The sequence below is a fragment of the Stomoxys calcitrans genome, chromosome 1 (genome assembly GCF_963082655.1).
Source record: "Stomoxys calcitrans chromosome 1, idStoCalc2.1, whole genome shotgun sequence".
Taxonomy (NCBI): Eukaryota; Metazoa; Arthropoda; class Insecta; order Diptera; family Muscidae; genus Stomoxys; species Stomoxys calcitrans.
Window position 1 is genome coordinate 261,761,051 of NC_081552.1, and position 16,759 is coordinate 261,777,809.

The window sequence follows — 16,759 nt, forward strand, 5'->3', positions numbered from 1 at the left end:
TATTATCCGATTTTGCTGAAATTTGGGACAGTGAGTTGTGTTAAGCCCTTCGACATCCTCCGTGAATTTGGCTCAGATCGGTCCAGATTTGGATATAGCTGCCATATAGACCGATCATCCGATTTAGGGTCTAAGTCCCATAAAAGCCACATTTATTATCCGATTTCGCTGGAATTTGGGACAGTGAGTTGTGTTAGGCCCTTCGACATCCTCCATGAATTTGGCTCAGATCGGTCCAGATTTGGATATAGCTGCCATATAGACCGATCATCCGATTTAGGGTCTAAGTCCCATAAAAGCCACATTTATTATCCGATCTTGCTGAAATTTGGGGCAGTGAGTTGTGTTATTCCTTTCGACATCTTTCTTCAATTTGGCCCCGATCGGTTCAGATTTGGATATAGCTGCCATATAGACCGATTTCTTGATTTATGGTTTTGGGCCCATAAAATGCTTATTTATTATCTGATGTCGCCAAAATTTGGGACGGTGAGTTAAGTTAAACCCCTTGACATACTTCTGCAATATCGCACAGATCGGTTCAGATTTGGATATAGCTGCCATATTGACCGATATCTACGTTTTAGGTTTTGGGGCCATAAAAGACGCATTTATAGTCCGATGTCGCTGAAATTTGAGACAGTGAGTTTGGTTAGGCTCTTCGAAGTCCTTCTTCAATTTGGCCCAGATCGGTCCAGATTTTAATATAGCTGCCATATAGACCGATATCGCGATTTAAGGCCTTGGCCCCATAAAAGGCGCATTTATAATCCGATTTCACTGAAATTTGACACAGTGACTTATGTTAGGCTTTTCGACATCCGTGTCGTATATGGTTCAGATCGGTTTATTTTTAGATATAGCTAGTGTACTTTTAGTTTTTGGTCCAAATCGGAACATATTTTGATATAACTGATATGGGACATAAGGTATGAAATTTCCACCGAATTTTGATGAAAGGTGGTTTACATATATTCCCGAGGTGGTGGGTATCCAAAGTTCGGCCCGGCCGAACTTAACGCCTTTTTACTTGTTTGATATCGGAAGGGGGGCGGACCCTCCCCCTTACCCAAAAAGTAGTAACCAAAAAAAAGTGGACCGATCGCGACAATATGGGATTCAAATGAAAGGTATTTAAGAGTAGAGTACGAATTTCGTAATAAAAGTAGGGTCCAAGTACCTGGGGGCCGCTCCAGCCCCAAAACCCCTTAAAATAGGATTATTTGACGATCATGACAATATGGGACTCAAATGAAAGGTATTCGAGAGTAGATTACGAATATGGACAGGAAGAAGAAGTATGCTTTATAATTTGTTGATACCGAAAGGGGGTATCATAAGTGGACCGATAAAGACAATATGGATGTCAAATGAAAGGTATTGAAGAGTATAATACGAATATGGTATTAAAAATTGGGTCCAAGTACCCAGGAAGTTGCCCAAACCCCAAAATGTTTAAAAACAGACAAATTCGTTGTCCATATTAATATGGGGCTTAAATGAAAGGTATTCGTGAGTAGATTACGAGTCTGGCATACAAAATCAAATCAAAGTGTAGGGGGTCACCCCACCCTCTAAAAACTCTCCAAATGGGCATATGATCCCAACAATCAAAAAAAAAAAGGAAACATAGGCTATATAATTTTTAGATATCGGATAATGGCTGACCCTCCCCCTTACATTAAAAAACGCCACCCAAAACCAAAAGAGGACTGATGGTATCAAATAATAGGTATTCGAGAGTAGAAAATAAAAATCAAATTAAATTTTATTAAGAATAAACCTCCAAGAGAGCAGTCGTGTTTTTTGTGGCTCTGTATTGAAATAATTCAAAAAAATATTCCTAAAGGAAATGTGTTTTTAAAAGTGTACTATTTTAATCGCATCACAACGTCGCATTCGGCCATATATTTGCACGGTTAAAACAAGCACTTACAATCGCAAAAATAAACTAAAATAATAGGCCCGACAGTGGCAGCATTTGTGTTAGAACATAAACTTAAACACAAAAAGTCAATAAGAAAACAGAAAAGCAATAAGCATTAAGAACAAGCACCATACCATTTCGCTCACAGTTTCAGCCGCGCCAATCTAAAACAATGACAGACACTAGTTTTGATTTCTCGCAAAATAACATCAGTGAGAGTGTTGCACCACCGCAGGCGCCAAAACGAATGAGAGAAATAATGCAAGCATCATATATAGAAAGCACTTGCAAAACACCTAGACTCTCTAACTACGAATCACCTCAGCGACTTGTTATGCTCATCGATAAACGGTTTGAAAAACAAAACGAACTTATCCAAACACTAATAAAAGAGAGTGAAACCCGTTTGTTACATGAACTTGATAAGAGAATCAGTGACTTTCAAAGTGAAATTACATCTCTTAAAGAACGTATTGTCAATATGGAAACAGTCGCAGACAAAATAAATGTGATTGAAAAAGATATTTTTGAACTTAAATCGCAAAAGATGGTATATCCACAAAATAGTGAGCTTGAAAATGAAATTAAAATCCTTAAAGCACAGCTAGCAAAGCAAGAAAACTTTCATGTAGCTTCTGAATTAAGAATAAACGGTATTCCCTCGTACAACGGCGAAAACTTAAACATATTATTCAGTAATATTTGCAATTGTTTTAATATTCCTACACCCACAGTAAAATCAATATACCGTTTAAAAAATAAAATACGTCAAAACAATGATGCAACAATTATTGTGGACTTAATGTCATCTTATGATAAAAATTATATCTTGAAATCGATGGCTTTTTTCAAACGCACGAATAAAACCCCTCTCCTATTAAACCATATTGGGTTCGATTCAAATTATGTCGTTCACATCAATGAAAATTTGACAGCAGCGAACTACAAAATATTACAGAGCGCACTTAAACTTAAAAGGCAGAAATATGTGGATTCTGCATACTCTTCTCGTGGACTAATTTATGTTAAAAAAATGAGATCTGATCCCCCGCAACAAATTGATGACATCGAGCAGTTAAATAAATTTTTTCGTCAATCCGATGAAATACCTGAACAAACTTCCAACATTTCTTCAATCGTCACAGATCCATAGCACTGTTTCTTTATTTTTTGCAATTATTCACCTAAAATACACTTATATATTTTTAATGTTATCAATTTATTTTTTACTAAAATTTTTTATTATAATTTATTCATGCTCAATTATCTACATAATAGTCTCAAGCTTTCTAATCTATTTCATCAATCTACAAACTTCAGAAGCATTGCTAACACCTGAAATTCTTGATGAGTAACAACGCTTATAGTTCCAAAGCCAGCCTTAACTGTATGATTAAAATAATGGCAAAACAAAAACCTGGTTTACGTGTGGTACACATCAACGCGCAAAGTCTAAATAACAAAATTGATGAGTTCAGATATGTTTTCTGCAACTCTGGAGTGGACATTATTTGTGTATCTGAGACTTGGTTTCAGCCCACAATATGCGACAGTATCTACAATGTCAATGGATACAAACTCTTAAGAGCTGATAGACAGTCGAATGCTGGCGGAGTAGCTATATATATAAAACTTGGATTACGTTTTACCCTTAAGCTTCGGTCCAATAATGACTCTAGTATGGAGTATCTTTTTATTGAAGTTAGCATGCAAAATAAGGAAACAATTTTGCTAGGTTGTGTTTATAGGCCGAACAACCACGTCGATATCGAACCCGTTAGAAATGTTATTGAAAACTTATCACTCTGCTACAATGATATAATCATCGCAGGCGACTTTAACAGCAACTTGCTACTGGACAACAACATTTCTAACATCATGCAAACACTTGGATTATTCTCCTTTAACACAAGTGTTCCTACTCATTTTACCAACACAAATGCAAGCTTATTGGATTTAGTATTCGTTAACAACTATTCTAAAATACTTTTGTACGATCAGCTGTGTGCTCCTGGTTTTTCGAAACACGATCTTTTATTTTTTATCTATGATGTGCATGTTAATACCACGCCTACAAGTTACACCTACCGGGATTTTAAAAACATCGATCTCAATCTGGTAAACAGTTGCCTTGATAAAATCAATTGGAATTTCATTTATGCACTGAGTAGTGTCGATGACCAACTAACGTTTCTGCAAAACAACCTTCTTTTTCTATATAACTACTGTGTTCCTGTTAAAACCAAGGTGGTGAATCACAATCAGCAACCCTGGTTTAATAATAATATTAAAATTTTAATCAAACAGAGAGACCTGGCTTATCAAAGATGGCAACGTTTTAAAACATCGTATCTACATGATATTTTTAAGCATGCCCGGCGTGCAGTTGTAAGAAGCATTAATGCGGCTAAATACGAGTATTACAGCAGGAAGTTTAAATGTGCTGTGGACAGCAAATCAAAATGGAAAACTATTCGCGATATCGGTATTGGCACTATGCAATGCAATACAACTAACGTTAATTTAAATCAATTAAATGAGCTATTTACAAAAGTGGGTAATTCTAGCACCTCTAACGATTTTTATTCATGTCTCCAGACGGTTCCCATTGAACATGATTTTTCATTTCAATGCGTCAATAGTACTGATGTCATGAAAAGTATCACTTCAATTAAGTCCAACGCTGTGGGTACTGATGACGTTAGCCCAATTTTTATTAAACTTTTGATGCCTCAGCTATTACCGTACATTACGTATCTAATTAACAGCATAATTACAAAATCCACGTTTCCCCAGAAGTGGAAACAAGCTAAAATAATACCAATACTGAAAGCAAACAACGAATTTAGACCAATAGCAATTTTACCTTTTCTATCAAAAGTTTTGGAAAATTTGTTAAGTTCACAGATAACAGCGTTTCTTGAAAATGAGAAACTGTTGACTGAGCACCAGTCTGGGTTCAGGAAAAAAAGAAGCTGCACAACAACTCTTATTGGTGTCGTCGAAGACCTTCGTAAAAGACAGGATAAAAATATGATATCCATGCTCGTCCTGTTGGACCATAGTAAGGCGTTTGACACAGTAAATCATGATATCTTGTGTTCAAAACTCAATAAGCTGTTTTATTTCTCCGATACCGCCTGCAATCTTATTGCGTCTTATTTGTCAAATCGTTCCCAGTGTGTTGTCCTAAATGAACAAAAGTCGAACGTATTGGATATATCGCGAGGTGTGCCTCAGGGCTCTATTCTTGGTCCTTTATTGTTTACCCTATATATAAATGACCTTCCTGACGTCCCTGAGACATGCAGTATACAAATGTATGCGGATGACGTACAACTATATGCTAGTACAAAAGTCGAAGATATCAATAGCTGTATCTCAAAATTCAATAAAGACTTGCAAGCAATCAGCGAATGGGCATGTACAAATTGTTTAAACATAAATCCATCGAAATCTAAACTAATAATTATTGGCAAGACTCCAGCCTCTCAACCCGATATTAACTTAAGAATTTCAGACTCAACTATTCAGCGAGTGGAGTCATCTAGCAATTTGGGTTTGACTTTTAACACCAAGTTGAATTGGACTAACCACATAAATCGAGCTTCCGGCAAAATTCATGGCATGTTGAGAAACCTATGGAAATTACGTACATCGACTCCTCAAGATATTCGCTTATTGCTTGCTAAAACGTATTTAATCCCAACGCTTCTCTATGGATGTGAAGTTTTTGCATGCTGCGGTTATAATGACACAAGGACACTTAATGTTGCCTATAATAATATTGCAAGATATGTCTTTAACAAAGGAAGAAGGGAAAGAATTTCGGAGTTTTCATACCAAATTTTTAATGTCCAATTTGACAACTATCTTAAAATCAAATGTCTATTACAACTGCATAAAATAATTTATACACAAGTACCTCCTTATCTGTACAATCGTTTACAGTTCGCAAGATCCAATAGAGGAAAAAAACTAATTCTACCCAGATTTAGAAAACTTTCTTCAGAACGACAATTCTACATAGGCACACCACGTCTTTGGAACTCGCTCCCCAATAATATTCAATTGTTAAGCAATGCTTCCGCCTTTAAAACTGAACTTTTTAAATTTTATGCTTGATTTATATAATCGTTTTTCATATTCAACCTATATAATGTTAATTCTTACCATAATTACTCTATAATTATTCTTTAAGTATCGTTTGCATTTTTTGTGTGTTCACTTTTAATTCTAGTACAGTCAATTATAAGATATTTCATCTTGTTGTACTAGTAATGTCAATAAATAAATCAAATAAAATAAATAAAATAAATAAATTTTGGATCCAAGTACCCAGCGGGCCGACCCAAGGCAAAAACTTCTCTAAACAGAAATATTCGACGTTCCTATCAATATGTGACTCAAATGAATGGTATTTAAGAGTAGATTACAAATATGGCATAAAATTTTAGGTCCAAATAATGGGAGGTAGACCCACCCACAAATACCCCCAAATGGGCATACCGACCATTGTCAGCCGACCATGGCTATATAGGATTCAAATGAAAGATATTAGGGAGTAGAGACGAATTAGACGAATATGACATTAAAATTTGCGTTTAAGTCCAAAGCGTAGCTCTTTTCTTTCTAAAAATACGTCGAATAGATTAATTGACCCATTATGGCAATATGGGACTAAAATGAAAGGTATTTGAGAGTAGAAAACGATGGCATAAAATGTTAGATCCCAGTAATGGGAGGTAGTCCCACCCCCAAAATTGGCATATCAACCGACCATGGCTATTTAGGATTCAAATGATAGATATTTGGGAGTAGATAAAAAAATATGACATTAAAATTTGCGTTAAAGTCAAAGGGAAGCTCTTTTCCGTCTAAAAATACGTCGAATAGATTAATTGACCCATTATGGCAATATGGGACTCAAATGAAAGGTATTCGAGAGTAGAAAACTAATTTCATATCCAATTTTGGGTGTACACCCTAAATCACCCTTAAACTGAATTTTATTTCCGACTATATCAATATGGAGCTCAAATCAAAGGTATTTGGGAGTAAAGATCAAATTTAATATCTATTTTCAGGGCAAAGTGCCGGTGGCCTCTCCAGCCCCAAAACATCCACCAAACGGTTCATACTTACCGACCATGACAAAATGGGGTTCAAAGTAAAGGGATTTGGCAGTGGACACGAATTTGAAATGTCTCCTCTAAAAAGAACTTCTCATTATCCTAATTTCAAAAATAACAGATCTCGGAGATTGGTAATGCGATTAGTTCGAATTTTTTTTTTGCACTCTTACAATCACCAAAAAAAATACATGGTTTCTATTGTTTGGGACGGCTGCCGCGGGGACAGCCCAAAACCCGCCAAATGAATATATGGACCAATCACGACCATATAGAGCCATGTGTTTGGGGAGGCGCTCCACGCCAAAATACCTCCCTATTTATATAAAAGCTATTTGGGGTGGATATTTATTGATTTTCGGAAAATTTATATTCATTTTCGGTACAAAGACCCAGGGGTCCATGCCACCTTCAAACACAACTTATTTTCCGATCATGCCATTATGGGACTCATACGAAATGTTGCTGAAAGTAGAGCACGAATCTCATATTTACTTTGATGGCCAAGTGACCACCCCCGAAATACCCCCTAAACCCGAAATATTTACCAATGGGTGCTCAAAAGAAAGACATTTGGGAGTATAGTAAAAATTTGCCCAAGAACCGAGCGGGGGCAAACTTTTCATACATCAATGAGTGCTTTTCGATTCAAGTAGAGTTTATCAACGATAAGGGACCTTTTTTATAGCCTTGTCTGTACGGTGTGCCGCAGTGCGACATCTCTTTGGGGAGAATGTTTTACATGACCATGCATTGTATGGTACCTCGCAAATGTCGCCAGCATTAAGAGGAGATAACCACCGCCTTAAATTTTGCCGAGTCCGTACGGAGTGCTGCAGTGCGACATCTCTTTGGGGAGAATTTTTTACATGACCATGCATGGTATGGTACCTCGCAAATGTCGCCAGCATTAAGAGGGGATAAACACCGCTTTAAATTTTGTCCGAAGTTCCGCCAGGATTCGAACGCAGGCGTTCATTGTCATAGGTGGTCATAGGCTACAGAAGCTCGATATCCACATTCAGGGCGAAGTGTTACCACCCTAAATGGATATGAGACAGTTAAAGAAGGCGCAGCGGAGCGGGCCCTGTCCAGTTATGTATATTTATCTACAAAACAACTGAAAGTGGAAGAGAAGTTCCAGCCAGAACGACAATTGCACCACCCTTCAATGTTCACGCAAACAGAAAGACCCAAACGTCGCTGGAAAATTTGAGAGAGGCTTGATATGTCGAACTTTCTATCAGATATTGGAGATGAAGAATACAAGATTAATGCGTTTAAAACAAGTAAAAAGCGTTAAGTTCGGCCGGGCCCAACTTTGGATACCCACCACCTCGGCAATATATGTAAACCACCTATCATCAAAATTCGGTGATAATTTCATACCTTATGTCCCATATCAGTTATATCCAAATATGTTCCGATTTGGACCAAATAATAATAAGTACATTAGCTATATCTAAAAATAAACCGATCTGAACTATAAACGACACGGATGTCGAAAAGCCTAAAATAAGTCACTGTGTCAAATTTCAGTGAAATCGGATTATAAATGCGCCTTTTATGGGGCCAAGACTTTAAATCGAGATATCGGTCTACATGGCAACTATATAAAAATCTGAACCGATTTGGGCCAAGTTGCATAAAAATGTCGAAGAGCCCAACACAAAGCACTGTCCCAAATTTCAGCGAAATCGGACAATAAATATTTCTTTTATGGGGCCAAAACCTTAAAACGAGAGATCGGTCTATATGGCAGCTATATTAAAATCTGGACCGATCTGGGCAAAATTAAAGAAGGACGTCGAAGAGCCTAACCAAACTCACTGTCTCAAATTTCAGCGACATCGGACAATAAATGCGTCTTTTATGGCCCCAAAACCTAAAACCTAGATATCGGCCTATATGGCAGCTATATCTAAATCTGGACCGATCTGTGCGATATTGCAGAAGTATGTCAAGGGGCTTAACATAACTCACTGTTCCAAAATTCGGCGACATCGGATAATAAATGAGCATTTTATGGGCCCAAAACCATAAATCAAGAAATCGGTCTATATGGCAGCTATGTCCAAATCTGCACCGATCTGGACCAAATTGAAGAAAGATGTCGAAGTACCTAACACAACTCACTGTCCCAAATTGCAGCAAAATCGGATAATAAATGTGCCTTTTAAGGGCCTAACACCATAGATCGGAGGATCGGTCTATATGGCAGCTATATCGAAATCTGGTCCGATGTAAGCCAAATTAACGGTGAATGTCGATGGGCCTTACACAACTCATTGTCCAAAATTTCAGCGAAATCGGATAAAAAATGTGGCTTTATGGGCCTAAAGACCCTTAATCGGAGGATCGGTCTATATGGCAGCTATATCCAAATCTGAACTGATCTGAGCCAAATTGACGAAGGATGTCGAAGGGCTTAACACAACTCACTGCCCCAAATTTCAGCGAAATCGGATAAAAAATGTGGCTTTATGGGCCTTAGACCCTAAATCGGAGGATCGGTCTATATGGCAGCTATATCCAAATCTGAACCGATCTGGACCAAATTGAAGAAAGATGTCGAAGTACCTAACACAACTCACTGTCCCAAATTGCAGCAAAATCGGACAATAAATGTGGAATATCGCTCCAACAGATCCCGTGTCAATAAGTTGATAAGAGCTGCCAAGATCAATTACTACCTCAGACGTTTTACCTCTGCGATCGGTTCGAGGAAGACTTGGAAGACCATTCACGACATTGGTATCGGTCGCAGATCCCCCGATAACATCACTGATGTGGATGTGGACCAGCTTAATGCTACTTTCACCAATATTCCAACAAACCCCATAGATCCTAGTTTCTATGACTTTGAGTTGACTCTTGGGGATCGTCACAGTGAAGGTTTTGAATTTTCGGGTATAGAACAGAACGATGTGGTACTTGGTTTCTCCATGGTGAAGTCAAATGCAGTTGGATTCGACGGCATTGAACCAAGATTTCTCAAGGTACTATTACCATTTATTTTGCCATACATTACCCACATTTTTAACAGCATTTTGACCAGAAGTTCATTTCCGGTGGCATGGAAGTACGCTAAAGTTATACCCTTACCCAAGAATTGTAGGGAGTTTCGGCCCATCTCCATTTTGTGTTTTCTGTCCAAAGTCTTTGAGAAGATAATGTATAGACAGATATTTTCGTATATAAATGAGAACTCTCTTTTATATGAGAAGCAGTCAGGTTTCCGTCCCGGACGTAGTTGTATAAGTGCTCTAGCAGATGTGGTGGAGGATATCAGGAGTAACTTGGAGAATGACGAATTGAATTTGCTTGTTCTCCTCGACCATTCAAAGGCATTCGATACGGTCGATCACACTATGTTGGCAGCAAAATTAAAAAACCTGTTTCATTTCTCGTCTTCGTCTGTTCGTTTAATCATGTCATATCTCTCCAATCGTACCCAATCCGTGGTTTCGAAGTCATCAGTTTCTAGTCCCTTGCCTGTTATTCGAGGAGTGCCCCAGGGTTCAATCTTGGGCCCTATTCTATTCTCTTTATATAGCAACGACCTGCCAGACCAGCTCTCATTTTGTAAGACCCACATGTATGCTGATGATGTGCAGGTCTATATAAGTAGCACGAAGGAATGCTTAGACGACCATGTCAGGATGCTGAACCATGACCTGTCCAGAATTTATGAATGGGCAAATGCTAATGGCTTGTGCCTTAATCCTCTCAAGTCGAAGTGCATGGTTATTAAGAAAAGGGTTTCACGTTTCACTTGCGATCCTGTTGTTGTTGTTGCTAATGAGAGGTTAGAGATCGTGGCTCGTGCAAAGAACCTGGGGGTGACTTTCAACAGTACCTTGTCGTGGACAGACCATATTAATGCTGCTGTTGGTCAAGGGTATTCAAAGCTTCGCTCGCTTTGGTCCACTCAACAACTTACTCCTCTTTGGGTAAGAATACTTTTGGCAAAGTCATATATTATACCTAGCCTACTCTACGGTTGTGAGCTATTTGCAAACTGTGATTCTCGAAGCAGTCGTAAGATCGATACTTTCTTCAACAGTGTGGTACGCTATGTGTATGGTCTTCGTCGACAAGACTCCACTTTCCGTTTCTCCAGATCCTTATATGGTGTATCATTTCGTGATGTTTTGCTCATGAGGTCATTGACCTTTTTACATAGGATAATATATACACAGGCACCATCTCATTTATTTGAGAGAATCAGATTTGCAAGGTCGAACCGAGGAAACAAATTGATTCCAATGATACACCGTAGCTTAGTCTCTCAATGGCATCTATTTATATTCGCCGTTCAGCTCTGGAACTCTCTCCCGCACGACCTTCAAACCATCAGTAACGTTGTAACATTTAAAGGTAAATTACTAGATCACTTTAGGGATTCTAGATAAGTCTTTTTAAAAATAAATATGTCAAGTGTTAATTTTGATTTGTGAGCGGTAACTAATTGTATACCAATATTTTTCTTATTTTTGATTTATTACTCAAATTAACATCCTATTTATATTTTGTTAGTTTCAAGCTTATTATATTTGATTTTTTTTTTCTTTTTTTTACATTTATTTATTTATACTTTGTCTAACATTGTAACTTTAAAAGGATTAATTTCCCGTACTATAATCATAAGAACATGCGTTCTTGTTGTGCGGGTGTCAATAAATTACAAATTACAAATTACAAATTTTTCATATAGTCGGCGTTGAAAAATTTTTTCACAGCTTGCGACTCTGTAATTGCATTCTTTCTTCTGTTAGTTATCAGCTGTTACTTTTAGCTTGCTTTAGAAAAAAAGAGTAAAAAAAGTATATTTGATTAAAGTTCGTTCATTATAGGGTCGGAAATGGATATTTCGATGTGTTGCAAACGGAATGAAAAAATGAATATACCCCCATCCTTCGGTGGTGGGTATAAAAATTACTTCGTTCAACCATGAATTCGGTTCTAACCAACTACGTATGTAACTAAGGGAAAGGTTCCTTGAGCCACTGTCTGTGTAAATGTGGAAACTCCAATGCAATATCAAAATAGTATGCATGTACAATGTACACATAAATACAGATGTACTCGTGTTAATGTGTTCCTAGGGAAGTACTTGTGTGCTATATTTACACATACATATATATATTTGCAACCTAACCGCTGCTTTACACATCCCAGTGCATGCACACACGCACACCTATGCACGCATCACACGCTTTACATATCAAAATATCATGAAATGGAGGATATTGTCAACACTGCAACTGCATCATCATTTAATTAAATTTCAACAAACGGCGAGGATAACACGCTTCGCATTAACAGATTTCCTTATCATTATCATTGTTACGAGAATTGCATTGCATTGAATTTTATTTGCGCTTCTCTGCCCATTAACATCACGTGTATGTGCACATCCATATGACCAACGAATGCGTGTTGCGTGGGTGTATGCGTTTGCTTCTTACAGGCATTCAAATAGCATGCATATATGTAATTATTATGCATCGTCCATAACATTAGTGCTGGCCAAAGGATAAAAGTATGCCAAAGCATTAGCAAGGATTTCAGAAATGACAGGTCAGTATTATCGCCATGCAAGTTCTCTATGTGTGTGTGTGTTTGCATGCCTAAGGATATCGCTCTTAGATGTTTATCTATACAAATCTAATGATTTTACATCACCACGACATTGACGGAAACGGCGGGTATTGCGTAAATAAAGAAATCGATAAAGATAATCATTCGTAATAGGAAAACTATTTGATTGAATAACCATCCATGTTCAAATAATTACTACAATTGTTTTTATCATATTTCGATAAATTGCTTCCTAATCACGACAGATAGGATTTGTTAATATGTCAAGCGGAAAAAACCGGAGTTAATTAAAATTTAATGTAGGGATTAAAAATACAAATTTAAAAGTTACGAGTATTTGCATCTACAATTGCGGCGGGATCGAAAGGGCGGACAACTGGGCTATAAAGGTCAGAGAGTTGCCACCAATAACAAGTAAGAGCATGCAAAGTTCGACCGGGCCGAATCTTATATACCCTCCACCATGGATCGCATTTGTCGAGTTCTTTGCGCAGTATCTCTTTTTAGGCAAACTAAACTACGGAGGAGGAGGAGCTATATCAAGCTTTGGTGCGATTCAGGGCTCAAGAAGCAAAATCGAGAGATCGGTTTATATGGGAGCTGCATCAAGCTATAGATCGACTCAGACCATATTGCAGACGTATGTTAAAGGCCCTGGCAGAAGCCGTTGTACAAGAGTTGTTAAAAAAAGGATAAGAATTGCGCCCTCTAAAGGCTCAAGAAGTCAAGATCCCACATCGGTTTATATGGCAGCTATATCAGGTTCTTTACCGATTTACGCCGTACTTGGCACAGTTATTGGAAGTCATAACAAAACACCTCATGCGAAATTTCAGCCAAATCAGATGAGAATTGCGCTCTCTAGAGGCTCAAGAACTCAAGATCCCAAATCGGTTTATTTGGCAGCTATATCAAGTTATGTACCGATTTGAGCCATACTCATATCAAAATACCTCATGCAAAAATTTAGCTAAATCAGATGAGAACTGCGCCTTCTAGCGGCTCACGAAGTCAAGATCGAAGATCGGTTTATATGACCCCGGAAAACACCCCTAAATCAGAGAATATCTGGCTGAAATAAAATATTTTAAGTATAGAGTACACCTTACATCCAAACATAAATTCGTAGACCAATAAAAAAAACATTTGCGATTCAGATAAAGGCACTTATATTGTTAAACTGTGAGTTAAGCGATATACTTTTTTCGAAGCATGGTATTTCCCTAATAGCTCTTTAATTGTCGAAAATAAATATTCCAAGGAAAATTTTGTTCCATATGAAGTAAAAGAAGGCGCAGCGGAGTGAGCCCGGGCCTGCTAGTAAATTATAAAGCCTACTTTCTGACCATATTCGTAATCCCGAATACCTTTCGTTTGAGTCCCATATTGCAATGGTCAGTAAAAAAAGGTGTTTGTTGGGTATTTTGGGAAAGGGGGTAGACCCCCAGAAAATTGGTCCCGAAAGTGGGTATCAATTCTTGCTCTACCCCCCCATAACTTTAATTAAAGCTCTACATTGACATGGTCTATAAATATGCCCGGAGACCACCGTAGCGCAGAGGTTAGCATGTCCGCCTATGAGGCTGAACGCCTGGGTTCGAATCCTGGCGAGACCATCAGAAAAAATTTTCAGCGGTGGTTTTCCCCTCCTAATGCTGGCAACATTTGTGAGGTAGATTGCCTTGTAAAACTTCTCTCCATAGAGGTGTCGCACTGCGGCACACCGTTCAGACTCGGCTATAAAAAGGCTTATCATTGAGCTTAAACTTGAATCGGACTGCACTCATTGATATGTGAGAAGTTTGCCCCCGTTCCTTAGTGGAATAGTCATGGGCAAAATTTGCAATTTGAAATTTATAAATATGCCCGATTTAGGGATGTTTTGGGGGATAGGGGCGGTCCTCAAACACAAAGCCCGGAAAATTTATCAGCAACGTGCTCTATTCTCATATATTTACATATCATTTATTTGAACCCCATATTGCCAATGCCCTCAAAATTGGATATCAAATTCGTTTTCTAATCTCATTTAAACTCCTTTTTGCAAAAGTCAGCAAATATGTCCGGTTTGGGGTATTGGCCCTAAAAACTTTACATATTTAGTTCTACTCTCTTTAAGACTCAAATTATCTTGGTGAGTAAATATGTCCTATTTGGGGGTTGTTGTGGTGGTGGGACGTCCCCTAGACAGTTGGTCCCTAATACCTTTAATTTGAGCAACATATTTTCATAGTCGGCAAACGTGACCGGCTTGGGGAGTGTTTTGGGGGATGGGCGGCCACTCAGTGAGTTGGCCTTGAAAATATATATCGGATTGACATTCTAATCTAAAAAACCCTCTTATTTGAACCTCATATTGCAATAGTCAGAAAATACCTTCCATTTGGGTGGTGTAATGGCGGTGGGGTCGCCCCATAGACACTTTTCCCGAATATTGATATCAGATTCGTGCTTTACACTCAAAGACCTTTCATTTGAGCCCCATATTGCTATGGTCGTAAATTTGTCCCCTTTGGGGGATGTTTTTGGGGAGAGGCGGCCCCCCAAACACTTGGTCCCATATTTGGATATCAGATTCTAATTTTAAACTCAAATGCCTTTTATTTCAGCCCCATATTGCTATGGTCAGTAAATAAGTCCTGTTGGGGTGTTTTGGGCAAGGGGTGGACCCCCCGAAACGTGGTCCCACATTTGGATATCAGATTCGTATTTTACTCGCAAATACCTTTCATTTCAGTCCCATATTGCCATGATAGGTAAATATGTACGATTTTGGGGTGTTTTGGGGGTTTGGGTGTTGTTGGGTGGTGTTGGGGGGTGGGGTGGCCCCATAGACACTTCTCCCAAATATTGATATCAAAGTCGTGCTTTACTCCCAAAGACCTTTCATTTGAGCCCCATGTGTCTATGGTCGTAAATGTGTCCCCTTTGGGGGATGTTTTTGGGGAGAGGTGGCCCCCCAAACACTTGGTCTCATATTTGGATATCAGATTCTAATTTTACACTCAAATACCATTTATTTAAGACCCATATTTCCATGGTCAGTAAATAAGTCCAGTTTGGGGGGTGTTTTGGGGAAGGGGTGAACCCCCAGAAACCTGGTCCCACATTTGGATATTATTGTAGATTCCTATCCTATTCTCAAATATCTTTCATTAGAGTCCCATATTGCCATAGTCTGTAAATATGTCCGATTAATGGGTGTTGTGGGGGTTAGGGTGGTCCCCCTAGCACTTGGTCCGACAATTGGATATGAGATACGTTTTCTTATCCTAAATACCTTTCATTTGAGTACCATATTGTCGTGATTGGTCTAAATATATGTTTGGTAGGTTTTAGGGTGGGGCAGCCGCCCTAGGTATCCCATCCGAAATTTGGATACCAAATTTTTATTTCTAGGGTACTATATGAGAGCACACAAAATTTCGCTTAAATCGCACCACCCATCTCCGAGATCTGGCGTTTCTGAAAATTAGGGTAAGGGGGAGGGTCCGCCCCCCTTCACATATCAAAAAACGTAGTAACCTTTTTTTCACCACAGGATTGATTGATTTTATAAGATTGATAAGGGAAGGGGGCGGCCCCTCCACCGTTACCCCAAAAACACCACCCAAAACCAAAAGTTAACCGATAAGGACAATATGGGTAGCAAATGAAAAGTATGCGGGAGGAGATAACGAATCTGGCATACAAATTCATTGCGAAGTATAGGGGGGCACCCTACCCCCACAAAAACGCCCAAAATGGGCACATTAGCCAATCCCAATGGGATTCGGTTTGTTTGTTCCGTATAGACAGAAAAACGGCATAACCAATTTTCTCGAAATTTTCGCATATTGTGTAGGGTGGTCTGGAAGGAAACATAGGCTATATAATTTTTCGTATCGAAGGCGGGACGGACCCTCCCCCTTATGCCAAAAACAAAACCCAAAATCAAAAGTAGACCGATCGGGACAATATACCTATCAAATGAAAGGCATTGGAGAGTAGAATACAAATATGGTATTAAAATTTGAGTCTAAGTACCCATCCGGCCGCCCCAACCCCAAAATTCGCCCAAACAGGCATATTGGACGTTCATTTCAATATGGGGCTC